Source organism: Balaenoptera physalus (assembly GCF_965194825.1).
Source record: "Balaenoptera physalus genome assembly, chromosome: 6".
Lineage (NCBI taxonomy): Eukaryota > Metazoa > Chordata > Mammalia > Artiodactyla > Balaenopteridae > Balaenoptera > Balaenoptera physalus.
Genome location: NC_138885.1, coordinates 99,279,006 through 99,293,579, shown reverse-complemented (window position 1 = coordinate 99,293,579; position 14,574 = coordinate 99,279,006). Strand labels below are relative to the sequence as shown.

Genomic DNA, 14,574 nt, shown 5'->3' with positions numbered 1-14,574 from the left:
TGAACCACGGGCCTCATGAACCTGAGGCTCACTAGGGATGGGCAGAACACCCAAACAGAAAATTAAATGGAAAACCCCCAACTGGATATTCACATGCAGATTTCTGGGCTCCCTCTACTGAATCACACTCTGAAGGCAGCATTCCAGGAATCTTCAGGTTAAACAAGCTTCCCAGGTGATTCTTATGAATGCTAAAGTTTGAGAACCACAGAAGAGGGTTAGGAAAAAGCCCCCAGATGTACACAAAGTTTTACGCAAAGTTTTGATTGGCTAATGACAGCCATTTAATAAAGAGGAGGATGATGATGAATCGCGAGTAATGCCTAACAGGTGCAATTTAAGGTGTATTACTTACTTTATGCCCCTTGTATTATTTACTTGAATTACTTGTATTATTTATGCCCCTTGTGTTATTTACTTTATGCCCCATCGGCAATTTTCATTTATAGAAACTTTCTCTGAGGTTCACTATCCAACCTGTTGTTTTCAACTTCCTTCCTTTCTTCCACTTCAGAACCCATAGGCTTTATCAAATACTTAAGCTAGGGTTGGTGTCACTGTCATTCTTTTAAGAACTCCCAGTGGTGAGGTCAGGAGAGTGTCAGGGCCAGCTGTGGTACTTTGGACAACAGGTCATTTGTAAAGCAGGAGTTCTTGATTCTCTAGCTCTTGAGATATTTGTCCTGGTTTTCAGGCAACTCTATGATATTTTCCCCAACGTCTCCTGGATAAAATGCACATTTGCATTCAAAGCCACCTTGGATGTGAAAACCTTAATGATAAAGGCCATTAATCACAGATACATCAGGAGATATGCTATCACAACATTGTTACAGCTGCAGGAGGGAAATATAGCTCAGGTTATATTTTAATGGGGTTTTGTGATAACTCAGATAAAGAGTTCAAATTGATGATGCAGAAGCTGTTCCATCATCTGTGTGGGTGTGGGTGTGGGTGTGCCCCCAGCATCCCTATCCTCCTTCCCCTGTCCCACACATCAAGTTTTTTTCCTCTCTCATTTTTTTCTTTCTGTGTAGGGATTAAGTATTACAGACAAGGTTGAGTGGGGCTGAGTTAGTCATAGTGAATCCAGATTCCAGGGCAACCTCCAAAAACACCCATACAGATCACAGGCAAGGACTAAAACCTAAGGGTTAATGATTCGGCATTTTCCAAAGTCTGAAGTTCTAAGTATTTGTCCAGATGCTGCCCAAGGGCTTCTCTTGCTGCAGCACATCCCTGCCCTGCCAGGCAGCTGTAGTCAGCACTTTCGGGTGACATGACCCCTCCTTGGTTTCCGACCAGGCACTCTCTCTTGAGAGAAATTCAGACTCCTTGGGGGTGGCCTCAGGACACCATGCTCCTCTGAATCAATTCTGCCTCCCCTTCTGTCAATTCTTCCTTCCAAAGGTTGTCTGCTGTCCTGACCTGTAGGTGCAATAACTGTGTGGTCAGGAGGTAGGAGTAGGGTGGGAATTATAGGATAATTTTTTTTAATGGTGCAGTGAAAAGAGGGCTTTGATTTAGCACACTCTGTGCTCAAATTGGGGAAAGGGAGAAGGCCTTTCTTAATGCTGTGTATTACAAAGTGGGCTTCCAACTAGCTGAAATGTTGCTCAAGCAACAGACATTTTCCATAAAAGAATGTTCTTCGTCCCAAGGAGCAGATTAGCACCCACAAATACTTTTAACCCATATAGAAGAAAAAAGTTACTCCCTCTGGGGTTGAGGGAGAGGAGGGTAACTTAATAGAGCCATCATTTATTTTTAGAATGTACACTTACCCCACAGGCAAACCACAGGGTAGAGGTCATACAAGGATGTGCTCAAGATAGAAGCCACTCCATTGCCAAGTTCTTGTGTCTTGCTCTCAATCTCTGGGGATAAGAGGAAACAAGTCATTTAGTGTCATTTTGGAATTGACCCAGAGCTAAATGGGCTATTTAATATCTTGCTTGTCCTGTTGTTATAGTTTGGATACACAGTAATAATAACTGGAGCTAACATTTATGAACCTCATTAAGCACTGCCCTAGATTCTTTACTCGATTACTTGTTTCATGCTTGCAATAAACTGTGGTGCAGACACTATTACTTTTTCATAAGTAAATAAAAAACCTGGGGCACAGAGGTGCCCAGGTCACATTGATGGTATTCTGGTCATCTTTTGTTGCCTAATGAATTATCTCAAACCCTAGTGGCTTAAAGCAATAATATTACTTTACTGTTACCTCGCTAGAGGTTGACTGGGCTCAGCTGGGCAGTTCTTACTTAGAGATTCTCACCTGGGGTCTCACATGTGGTTGCAGTCAGATGGCAGCTGTGGCTGTTTCCCCACTCATGCGTCTGTTGACTGGGACCCCAGATGGGGCTGTCATGCAGAACCCCTCAATAACCTCTCCATGTGGCCTGGACATACCTATAGCATTGCAGCTGGGCTCCAAAAACAAGCATCCTGAAAGGACCAATGGAACCTGTACAGCCTTTTAAAAAACAAACAAACAAACAAAAATTTTATATTGAGTTAATTATAGACTAACAGGAAGTTGCAAATTAGAGTCCCATGAACCTGTCACTCAGCTTCCCCCAATAGTGATCTTCTGTAACTGGAGGCCAATATGATAACCAGGAAATTAACAATACAATTAACTAGACTGTGAACTTACTCCATTTTACCAGTTATTACATGCCTTCATTTGTGTATGTGTGTGCCTGCGCGTGTGTTCTGTGCAATTCGATTTCACGTTAAGATGCATGTAAATGCCACCACAATCAACATACAAAACTGTTCCATCCAGGGACTCCCTTGTGCTATTTCTTTATAGTCACGCCCACTCCTCCCCACCCTGATACCTGTCCCTTGGCAACAGCGCACCTGTTCTTCAACTCTATAGCTTTATCATTTCAAGAATGTTACATAAATGGAATTGCACAGTACATCATACCCTTTTAAGATTGGCTTTTTCTTCACTACACATAATACCCTTCAGATCCATCCACTTGTGCATGTATCAATTGTTAGTTCCTTGTGTTGCTGTGTAATGGTCCACATATGCCTTTTAAGACCTAGTCTTGAAAGTCACATAGTTTTACTTCTATGATAATTAGAGACCTGTCCAGATTCAAGGGGAGAAATCTGCCCCCTACCTTGATAAAAGTGGAGTCAATATCCCCTTATAAGAAGAGCATGAGGGGGCTTCCCTGGTGGCACAGTGGTTAAGAATCCATCTGCCAAAGCAGGGGACATGGGTTCGAGCCCTGCTCCGGGAAGATCCCACATGCCACGGAGCAACTAAGCCTGTGCGCTACAACTACTGAGCCTGTGCTCTAGAGCCCGTGAGCCACAACTACTGAGCCCACGTGCCACAACTACTGAAGCCTGTGCACCTAGAGCCGGTGCTCCGCAACAAGAGAAGCCACCGCAATGAGAAGCCTGTGCACCGCAATGAAGAGTTGCCCCCGCTCTCCGCAATTAGAGAGAGCCCGCGCGCAGCAACAAGACCCAATGCAGCCAAAAATAAATAAATAAATAAATTTATAAGGGAAAAAAAAAAAAAAAAAAGAAGAGCATGAGGAACAGGAGGACTGCTGTGGCCATCTGGGAAAATGTAACCTGCCACAGAGGGTAAGTGGCAAAGATGGGATTCAAACCCGGGTAGTTTGACTCCAGGTCCCATATTTTTAGGGTGACAACATGGCCATTCTTGCCACAACAAAGGGAATGAAATCATTACAAACTTAATTGAAGAACAGGCTGATAAGCCTATTTTAAATATGCAACATTCGTTATATTTAATTTAAAGAATTCGGAGACAATTAGGAAAGGCTTGGCAACATTAGAATCCTATATGTTGGCTGAAAAAAAAATGATGATAAGAAAAGTTTAGGTAAGCATCCTGGAAGTAAAAAGACAGATATTATAATTCCTTTTTCATTTTACAGAACTTCTGATCTCCTAGCTTTCTGTTGACTGGAAATACTCCATGAATGTTTACTACTTAGGAAGATCTCTAACTGAAGCTGGAACCTAAAAAGCCCTATCTTAGAGGTAGATTGTCCAGAATACTTTTCTGAGAGGAAAGAATTCTGGAACCACAGCACAGTTACTGCCCCAAATAAGTTAATCTTCTGTCCTCTCTAGGACCATCACTAGCCCATAGGCACCTTTAAGTGAATTAGAAGAAGACACCCTTTCCTCTGGGCAGATGCAGCCTGGCACCAACTCTCATAGCTTAGCCTTTGTTGCTGTGAGATAATAGAAAATGTATATATTCATCTCTGCTCCCAGTTCCTGGCACAGAGCTCCTAAAACCCTTGTAATTTCCTAAATAGATACACCAGGAGCATTTTTTATTCTAATATTGGTCTTTGACCCTGCATCCTGACACGGAGCTCCTAAATCCCTTGGAATTTCCTGGATGATAGGAATGTATTTTGCTCTAATGAGGTGACTCTTGGTGGGCTTCTGGATGGGACTGGTCATCAGAAAGACCAAACCATGATTAGAAGCTTGAAACTTTCACCTCCACCCACCCACCCAGTTCTCTGAAGAGGGGCTGGAAATTCAGTTAATGTTCGATCATGCCTATGTGATGAAACTTCCATAAAAATCCCCAGCTGGCACTTTTATGCTCTGAATAAACATAGCAATCAGCTGAGCTCTACCTCCTGCCCTGCAGTGGTAAAGGGTAAACCTAGGATGATAATTCAAATCTCTGTTATTCCAGGGTTTGGGTTCATCACTAAGCTGCATCCATTTCTCTCTCCAAAAGACAAATAAAAGTACTCTATTTTTATGGCTAAGTAATATTCCATTGTATATATGTACCGCATGTTCTTCATCCATTCCTCTGTTGATGGACATTCAGGTTGCTTCCATGTCTTGGCAATTGTAAACAGTGCTGTAGTGAACATTGGGTTGCATGTATCAATATCTTTTCCAATTATGGTTTTCTCTGGATATATCCCATTTGCAGCAACATGGATTGACCTAGAGATTATCATACTAAGTGAAGTAAGTCAGACAGAGAAAGACAAATATCATATGATATCGTTTATATGTGGAATCTAAAAAAATGATATAAATGAACTTATTTACAAAACAGAAAGACTCAGAGACTTCAGAAACAAATTTATGGTTACCAAAGGGGAAAGGTGGCAGGAGAGGGATAAATTAGGAGTTTGGGGATTAACATATACACACTACTATATATAAAATAGATAATCAACAAGGACCTACTGTATAGCACAGGAAACTCTACTCAATAATCTTTAATAACCTATATGGGAAAATAATCTGAAAAGAATGGATATATGTATATGTATAACTGAATCACTTTGCTGTACACCTGAAACAAACACAACATTGTAAATCAACTATACTTTAACATAAAAAAAAATTAAATTTAAGAAAGTACTCTTAAAAACAATCTACAGAACCTACCAACTTTTCACTTTAAGTTAGAACCTTGGAAGGAATGAGACTAAGCTCTGTTCAAATATGGTAACAAAAAAGTTGGATTTAATCAAGCAAATAAATCAGAGAAAATAAGGAATTAGAAGTGAAAAGGAAAGTTAGAGAAAAAAGCCTTTCACTGATTTTTTTGGATTTCCCCTCAGATTGACACTTGTATACTACTATGTTATACTGATTACAATAGTGGGTTCCTTTATTCCAAATTCCGAGATGAAGAGTTTATAGTACAATATTTGTCATCTTTGTCATCTTTCTGAATGACGTTCTTTATAGAACCCCCTTTCAGAGCATTTCTCAGCATAGTACATGCCTTTAGAATGTAGCATAAATTCTAAAAGAAATTGAGGAGGCAGGAATAGACTGGGATAGGACTCCTTATTATATAGAAAGACTTGTTTAAGCAACTATCGTCACTCAAAACCTAGAGCCCGTGTCCAGTCATTTACTCTAACAAATCCCATGCTGAAGAACATTCTCAGCACTGGCAGGGTGTCTGGGCACCCAGTCCCCAACTCCACCAAGCTAGACAAGGCTACAGCAACACTCCCAATCACCCCTGACTCATCTACGGTGAGTAGATGCAGAGTCCCTGGGCCCTCCTGGACCTTGGGTGCTACCAGGCTAAGAGCAGCCAGAAGTAAACCTGGCCAGGCAATCACAAAGGTTTCTTTTATGCTGAGGTGAATGCTAAAGAGGAACAGCTTCAATAACAACTCTGTTTGACACCCATATGACATTCCTGGCCTGACCCCGTGGGTCTATGGCATCACCACTTCTATACATCCAGAGCCGCCATTTTAAGATGTCCCAGTCTTGATGGTGTGTCAGTGGCATACAGCTGGGTGTCCACAGATGTCCTCAAACTTTGTTTTTTTTTTTCTTAATTAATTTTTATTGGAGTATAGTTGCTTTACAGATGTCCTCAAACTTTGTAAAAGCACCATTTCCAAATATATTTCTCTATTAGTGCCTTTATCTTATCCTCAAGAATAGGAGGTTATCTTTGAATTCTGCAGAGAACCAAGCAGTGCTTGTTATGCGGTAGCAAGCTTTGGCTGATTTACAACCCCGGTAGAACAAATTCTATATCTAATCACGGTTGGGCATGATTGCCTCCCCACCACCTTGCATATCCTTCCTTTAGAATAAGTTTTGTATCTTCCAAGCTAACATCTGACAACTTTAAAACTAAGGAACATCTTCTTTGCATTATCTAAAACAAGATTGGCAATCTTTAACCTTGGTGTCCAAATTGGCCCATTGATTTAGGACACAGGTCATCAAAAACAGTCACATTCTCTCTAGAAACTACTATCAAAATCTAGGGCATATGTGAGAATATCACCGGGTGCGGGTCATGCTACCTTGAGAGAAGCAGGGAAAGAGCTATAAAGAGAACCCAGAAACAAGGAAATGAACAATGGATAGGAGGAAGAGAGATTTTCACTCTTTCCTCTCCTCCACCCCTGCTCTTGGCTCTAGTAGGTTAGGGAGTCTTCTGTTGCCAGATTTAATAAATAAAAATACAGTCTGTCTAGTTAAATTTCAGATAAATGATGAATAATTTTATAGTATAAGTATACCCCTGTGGAATATTTGGGACATACTTATGCTAAAAAAAATTATTTACTCTAACTGAAATTCACATTTGACTGGAGCAAACTGTACTATGGTGAGAACAGCAAAGATTTTGAAACAAGGCGAACATAGATTTGAATCCTGCAAAATTGCTTATTATTCATGAGGCTCTGGCCATGTCATATAGCTACTTTGAGCCTCAATCTCCACATCTTCAGATGAAGAAATGACATTACTTCATAGAGTTGTCAAGGGAGTTAGAAATAAGCAAATGCTGCAACTAGCAAGTGCTCAACAAGATGATGTCCTCTGGCTAATCCTCTTAAATTGTTGTTATATTTTCTGCTTCATCCTTCCTTCTACTTCTGATCTAAAATACGTCTAAAATCCAAATATTTTTACAGCCTTCTTCTCCCCCCCACCCATTACCACTCCACTTCATGTAATATGGAGAACACATATTAATTTTCCACAGCTTTTTTCCCCCACTACAGATGATTTATTGTCATAGGAGCCATAAAGTGTCATAAAACTATGGCATTTTCATTTGCAGCAACATGGATGGGCCCAGAGATTATCATACTAAGTGAAGTAAGTCAGACAGAGGAAGACAAATACCATATGATATCACTTATATGTGGAATCTAAAATATGACAAAAATGAACTTATCTATGAAACACACTCACAGACATAGAGAACGACTTGTGGTTGCCAAGGGGGAGGGAGGTGGGGGAGGGAGGGAGTGGGATTTCGGGGTTAGCAGATGCAAACTCTTATACACAGAATGGATAAGCAACAAGGTCCTATAGGGAACTATATTCAATATCCTGGGATAAACCAGAATGGAAAAGAATATGAAAAAGAATGCATATTTATCTGTAACAGAATCACTTTGCTGTACAGCAGAAATGAACACAACATTGTAAATCGACTGTACTTCAATAAAATAAACTGAAAAAAAAGAGACAACTATGGCATTTTAATTCTCCGGCTCAAGATAGGCCTGGAGGGTCCTGCAAAGTTGAGAGCTGGGACTATTGCAGGGACAAGAGAGCACAGTGTGATTAGAGGGGGGTTACAGCACCGAATACCAGCTATCAGTGTTATTCCTTAACCACTGAACAATAATGAAGCTATTCACTGGAGAGAAGCTAAGAGTTTAGTAGGTCTCTCTTCCTACGTAAGCTCTGGAAAAGCCAAAGGGAATGATTTTTAGGGTTAAGAAATGGTTTTGGCTTCTCCCGCCTGAGTCATTAAGGAGGAGAGAGAGGGTTGTCTCAGTACAATCCAGATCAGATAATTACAACTGACCTACTGACAGCTGTAGCCACACTTAGAACACAAACTGCTGCTGAGGGGAGGAACTGTGCTTGGAAAGTTTTATTAATAAAGCATAGCATTATGAAAGAAACCTCACAGACACGAAAAGAAATGCTTACCTCAGAAACCACAAGCGTACAAATCCTGTCCTCCATCACCTACTGGAGCAGACTCTACAACCCAGGAGTTGAAGAACTGCTTTCAATAGCTGAGGGGTCCAATGTACTCTGGAAAATTTTCCAAAATCTCTCTTTGTCTGCTCACACAAAATCCTGGTGATCCCCCATCATACAGGGAGACTCAGTTGACAGTGAGACTGACGACTCCACTCAATGTTAGGGGGAAAGTAAATGAAGAGAGCCATTCTATCAGCTTCTGTCAATATTTAAATGCACCCGTCCCTTAATTCAACAATTCCACTATGAAAGATCTCTCTTAAGGACATGCTTATTCACAAAGTTAAATATGTATTTTTAGAAAAATGTCACTGCGGAATTGCTTATTGTGGCAAACAATTAGAAATATCCTAAATGTCTCTCAATAGAGGAACAGTTGAACGTATGACAGTGTAGTTTTACTGTGAAATATACACCACAGTTAAAAAGAATGAGATATGTTTATATATCCTAACAAAGAGAGCTTTCTAAGACATTTTTTTTTAAAGACTCTGCCCTGCTCCTTCTTTTTTTTTTTTTTTTTAATAAATTTATTTATTTATTTTGGGCTGTGTTGGGTCTTCGTTTCTGTGCGAGGGCTTTCTCCAGTTGCAGCGAGTGGGGGCCACTCTTCATCGCGGTGCGCGGGCCTCTCACTGTCACGGCCTCTCGTTGCGGAGCACAGGCTCCAGACGCGCAGGCTCAGTAGTTGTGGCTCACGGGCCCAGTTGCTCTGCGGCATGTGAGATCCTCCCAGACCAGGGCTCAAACCCGTGTCCCCTGCATCGGCAGGCAGACTCTCAACCACTGCGCCACCAGGGAAGCCCTAAGACATATTTTAAGAAGGTGGGGGAACTGCAAAAAATATCAGTATAATCCAATTATATTAAAACAAACAAGTGTTTCTGTATTTACCTGTGTATGTAAATGCTTAGTGTAGTGTCTTGAGTGATGTGATAGCGCTTACAACTAAAGAAAAAAGATTACTGGGGGAAATGGAGGGACGCCCCCACACATTGAGTCAGTATACCTCTACCATTTGAGTTTTTAACAAGGTGTATTTGAGAATTAGTTGTATCATTTTAACTACTCACTCTGAAAAAGAACTGTAAAAAAATTAAATTAACTACTTTGAATATTCTCCCCAAATCTTATTTACTTACCTAAAAGCCCTACTTTTCTTTTTTTTTTTTTTTTAATTAATTAATTTATTTATTTTTGGGTGAGTTGGGTCTTCGTTGCTTCGCGTGGGCTTTCTCTAGTTGCGGCAAACAGGGGCTACTCTTCATTGCAGTGTGCGGGCTTCTCGTTGCGGTGGCTTCTCTTGTTGTACAGCACCAGCTCTAGGCGTCGGGCTCAGTAGTTGTGGCACGTGGGCTCAGTAGTTGTGGGTCTCGGGCTCTAGAGTGCAGACTCAGTAGTTGTGGTGCACGGGCTTAGTTGCTCCACGGCATGTGGAATCTTCCTGGACCAGGGCTCGAACCTGTGTCCCCTGCATTGGCAGGCGGATTCTTAACCACTGCACTACCAGGGAAGCCCAAAGCCCTACTTTTTGAAACAAATCTCAGAGAACATCTAAATTGTGTACCTGTGCCAAATTCACACGTATCTAGGATTTCCTGAGCATATTCGCCCAGGATTCTGGCATCTAATTGCTCCAGAGGTGGAGGAGACTCAGAGAAAGAATTCACACCCTGGATCAAGTAAAAATATTCAGGCTTTGCTCAAGGATTCTGCAGAACCATCCAAAAAGAGGAGAGGGGTCATTTGTGAGTACACATGGATAATCACGGGGGTCCTTGGATTGCCCTCAAACACAGGGAATTAGAACAAAGTCGTAGAGGGAGAAGGCTGTTTAAAACACTAACCAACAACCAAATCAAAACCATCAGATTCTGTGAGTCACCAAGAGCCTAGACAGCAATGCACTATAAACCGTAAAGAGGAACGAACCCAGGCGTGTGTGGGGTGGAGTTTCTCCACATCTGAGAGAGGTGACTGCAGGATGATTCTGGCCCATGGAAGGCGGTTGGTGTTGACTCCTGGGAAGCTGAGAGTAACCTGAACCTCAAGCTGCTCAGATTGAGAGAGTGGAGGGTGGAATGCTGGCAGTGACTGGGGGAGCATGAGACCAAATACAGACGTGGGAGAATAAAACTAGACCAAATGACAGGGAGAACCCCATGGAACGTTCTGAGATTCTGGGGGAGGGTTTGTGGGAAACTGAAGCTTCCTCAACTCTGTGGGAAAGAACCAGCATATTAATACTGCTCATTATTATTATTGAAACTCTATTATAAACACTGCCCCCAGCCTGATGTGGTCGAGGAAACCCAGGTTACACTTAAAAACCAAGCCCACCTCAGAAGTCTTACTTCATTTCTGAAATCTTCTATCTGGTCCCCTTACAGCCAACAGTTAAAACCAGATTCTGAACAGGAAGGGGAGAGGGAAGTGACAGATGACTGAATGATCTGAGGTGAGAAAAAAAATGAAAAGGGCTTCTCCCTCTTGACTCCGTGATTCTGAGATGCATTAACTGTTCCGTGAGCTGGTGAAGGAGGTGTACTCTGCTTTCAGGGTTCCAGCCCCAGCTATTAATCAGATCAGTGGTTCTCAAGTGATGGTGAAGGGTAAGGAGAAAGTGGCAGCAGGGAGGGAGAGGTGAGATGTGTTGTCTGATCAAAAGCAAATTCTGTATTAGATTGTAATTTCATTTTGGGGAGGGTTGTAAAAATCTTCTTGTTTTTGATAATACAAATTTTTATATTTAATATAATGGGAGATGCTTCAGTTTAGCAAAATGGGGCGTGGTCTAAAACATTATGAGAACACTGAGGTCAATCTCATCTATTTTATTGCTCAGATCCTTTTACGGGGGTGGTGGATTTACAGACTAGGATGATGTTATTTTGGTTAAAATATAATTAACAGCTAACATGTAATGAGTAGTCTTGATATGTCAGGTAATATTCTAAGTTGTACACACGAATGATCCATTTAATTCTCTTAATAGCTTCTTGAGGTAGATACTATTAAGATCCTCCTGTTACAGATGGAAGAGTGAGGTACAGAAAAGTTAAGCAACTTAGGTTACACACGTGTAAGTAGCCAGAGCAGGATTTGAACCCAGAGATCCTTCTCTGAAGCCCTACTCTACACAGACTGTAAAGAGTTGCAATTTGACGGGGGGGGTGGGGGGTGGGGGGAGGATGCTAATAAATAAAATCTACTTTTTCCTCCTTGCCTAACTTTGGAATCATTGAGAGACACAAAAACCAGGCAAGGAAAGTCAGTTTGATTACTGAGAAAGCTGATACTGAAGGATGGCTTGGATTTGTAGCCCAGCAGCCTTGCTACTGCTTCCCTCTCAATGAGGCCGACTTTCCCACCCAGCCACAGCACTGCTCTGCAACCCCAGGTCTCTCCCGTGGGAAGGAGCAAGGCAGAAAATATTCCCCAACTTACCAGCCAGATAATTCATTCCTTTTCCCCACGGGAGGAGCAAGTGTGGGTGAAGCTAGGTTTGAAGGCCAAGGGCATTTCTCTAATGGACGGGGCTATGCTTACGGGGTGGGGGGGGGGGATGTGTTCTCCCAACATGCATATAAATGTACAGAAACATGTCTGTAAAAATGAATAAATGGGTGTATGGGTGAAGACATTAAACAGGGGCAACAATCAGGTCAGAGAAATTGTAATTATTTTGTGTTACAATCCAAGAAGAGTGGTGTTTTTCAAGAAGATGACCGAATCATGATCAACTGTTAAAAGAAGAAAAAGTGCTTAAATGAAAGAGAGAGTCAAAGCAGATGCGTAAATAATTTTCTGATAGTTGTCATCAAGCACCAATTAGGTACATTCTGCCCCAAAGGAGTGGACATATGAGGACTTCACTGTAGAGATTCTACTTATTACCCGCTGTTTCTGAAAGACCATCCTCGCTCTCGCCTCTTCTGTTGTTGCAGACCGTCATGTAACAGCTGGTGAGATGAGTGCCCGTATGTGACACACCAAAGCATTTTAGAGGCAGCCAAGAGCAAAGAAAATACCTCTCTCCGACTGCACTACAGAGTGGACATTTTCTGATGGGTCACCAAAGAAGTAAAAACTGAATCATTTTATTCTCAAAGAAAAGCACAGTAAAATTCAACTTCATGTGTCCAGCTGAGATGGGGTATACAGAAGAACAGATTATAAAATAGCTATATTTCTAAATTTTCCTCATTCCAGACACACTCAAGATAGATCCAATACCACCACAATGCCCCCTTTCTCTGTGATACTTTTTATTGAAAAATAGTAAATATACAGAAAAAAGCACATGTCATAAGTATACAGCTCAATGAAGTTTTGTAAGTTGAACATAGTCTTGTTCCAACCTCAGATGAAGACCCAGAACATTACCAGAACCCCAGAAGCCCTCACTTGTGCCCCTGGCCACAAAGATTTGGTAACCACTACCCTGACTTCTGACAGCCTGGATTAGTTTTACCTTTTTTTGTATGTTATATATATGGATCAGATCATACGTGTTCTTTTGTGACTGGCTTCTTTCATTCAACATTATGGTGTTGAGATTCATCCTTACCTGAGTAGAGTTTACATAGCACTTTTTGAGGCAAATTTGCTTTTGAGAATGTAAGGGTACAGAATGAAATAAGGTTTCACATGACTAACAGAGACTTTTCACTTTTCTTCACTTTAGGGTCACCAGCGCATGACTTATCATGGCATCAAATACCCTAAGACAAATGTCAAAGCTAGCCATATTTACTTCAATAAGAAGGAAAGATGAATAAAGGAGCATTGATTTGGACAACCTCGGGCACCTGCTTCCCATAAGATTTCTAAAGCTTATTTGTAAAAACAAGGTCACTTGGACTCAGTTGGGAGGCTTGGCTTCTGGTCTCAGCTCTGTCTCTGGTTTTAGGGACATTTCTTATCTCTCTGAACCAGAGGAAGTTTCACTAAATGACCCCAATTCCTTCTAGCGCTTACAGCCTATGCTTCTATGATTCCAACGCCAATCCCCTGACGCCCTGTCTGCACAGCCAGAATTCTCCTCTGTCACATGCAGGCTGCTGCAGCCCAACCAGCTAATACAGAGAGAAGCCACAGTCTTGAGTTGGAGATAGTGACACAGAGAATCAGTCTCATTTTACCTGTTGTACTGGAGACAAATATACCTATGTTTACTTTTAATGGATACTATTTTTAACATGACAATTCCCACTTTAAGGTTTCTTAACAGTCCTGTATCTAATAAGCGGGACCTATCTTAGAGTGGGGATGAGAGTGGAGGATCAGGGCAGGGGGTCCATTTAGCTCCCACCTCGCATTCACCCCACTCGTGACATCATTTCTAATTGTATCTACACTCAGGGTTGAAAGGAACAAAAAAAAAAATCTTTATCTGTCAACTTTAAACATGAATCTTGGACTTCCCTGGTGGCGCAGTGGTTAAAATTCCACCTGCCAACGCAGGGGACATGGGTTCAATCCCTGGTCTGGGAAGATCCCACATGCCGTGGAGCAACTAAGTCCGTGCACCACAACTATATATGTTTTTTATATATAGAAATTTTTTCTAATGTTTGGAACAACCTGTGAGGTAGATTCTCCCTGTGCTTTAAAGAACAGAGAAATAAAGTGCAGAAGTTAAGTAACTTACCCCAAATCACAGAGTTACTATTCCATTATCATACTATGTGGTAGTATTATTCTTCAGTAATTTAAATATACATTTTGATGAAGACAAAAAATTCATACCAACATTCTGTGAAAATGTAATTCCATTTCCACGGTATCAAGTCAATATATTACATGCAGCTATCATGACTATTTTAGGAATTTTAGAAAGTTTAAAGAAGACATTAAAATGTCTGGTGAAGATGCAGTGCTTGGGAAGTCAGAGCTGATAAAATGACTTCCCCCAACAAACCACCCCCCTTTCCATCCGTGGTTTCCTTATGTATAAAACATGGATACTATTTTTACACCTGCCTCAAGGACATGCCATGAGAACAGAGAATTTCCTAACTG

At 41.3% G+C, this 14,574-nt stretch overlaps 1 protein-coding gene across 1 annotated transcript in view; it reads left to right on the top strand.

The window, feature by feature from the left end:
- Positions 1–14,574, top strand: part of LOC309663405 (gamma-crystallin B-like) — a 309,600-nt gene that overhangs the window by 253,615 nt on the left and 41,411 nt on the right. The gene's annotated exons all lie outside the window — the stretch shown is intronic.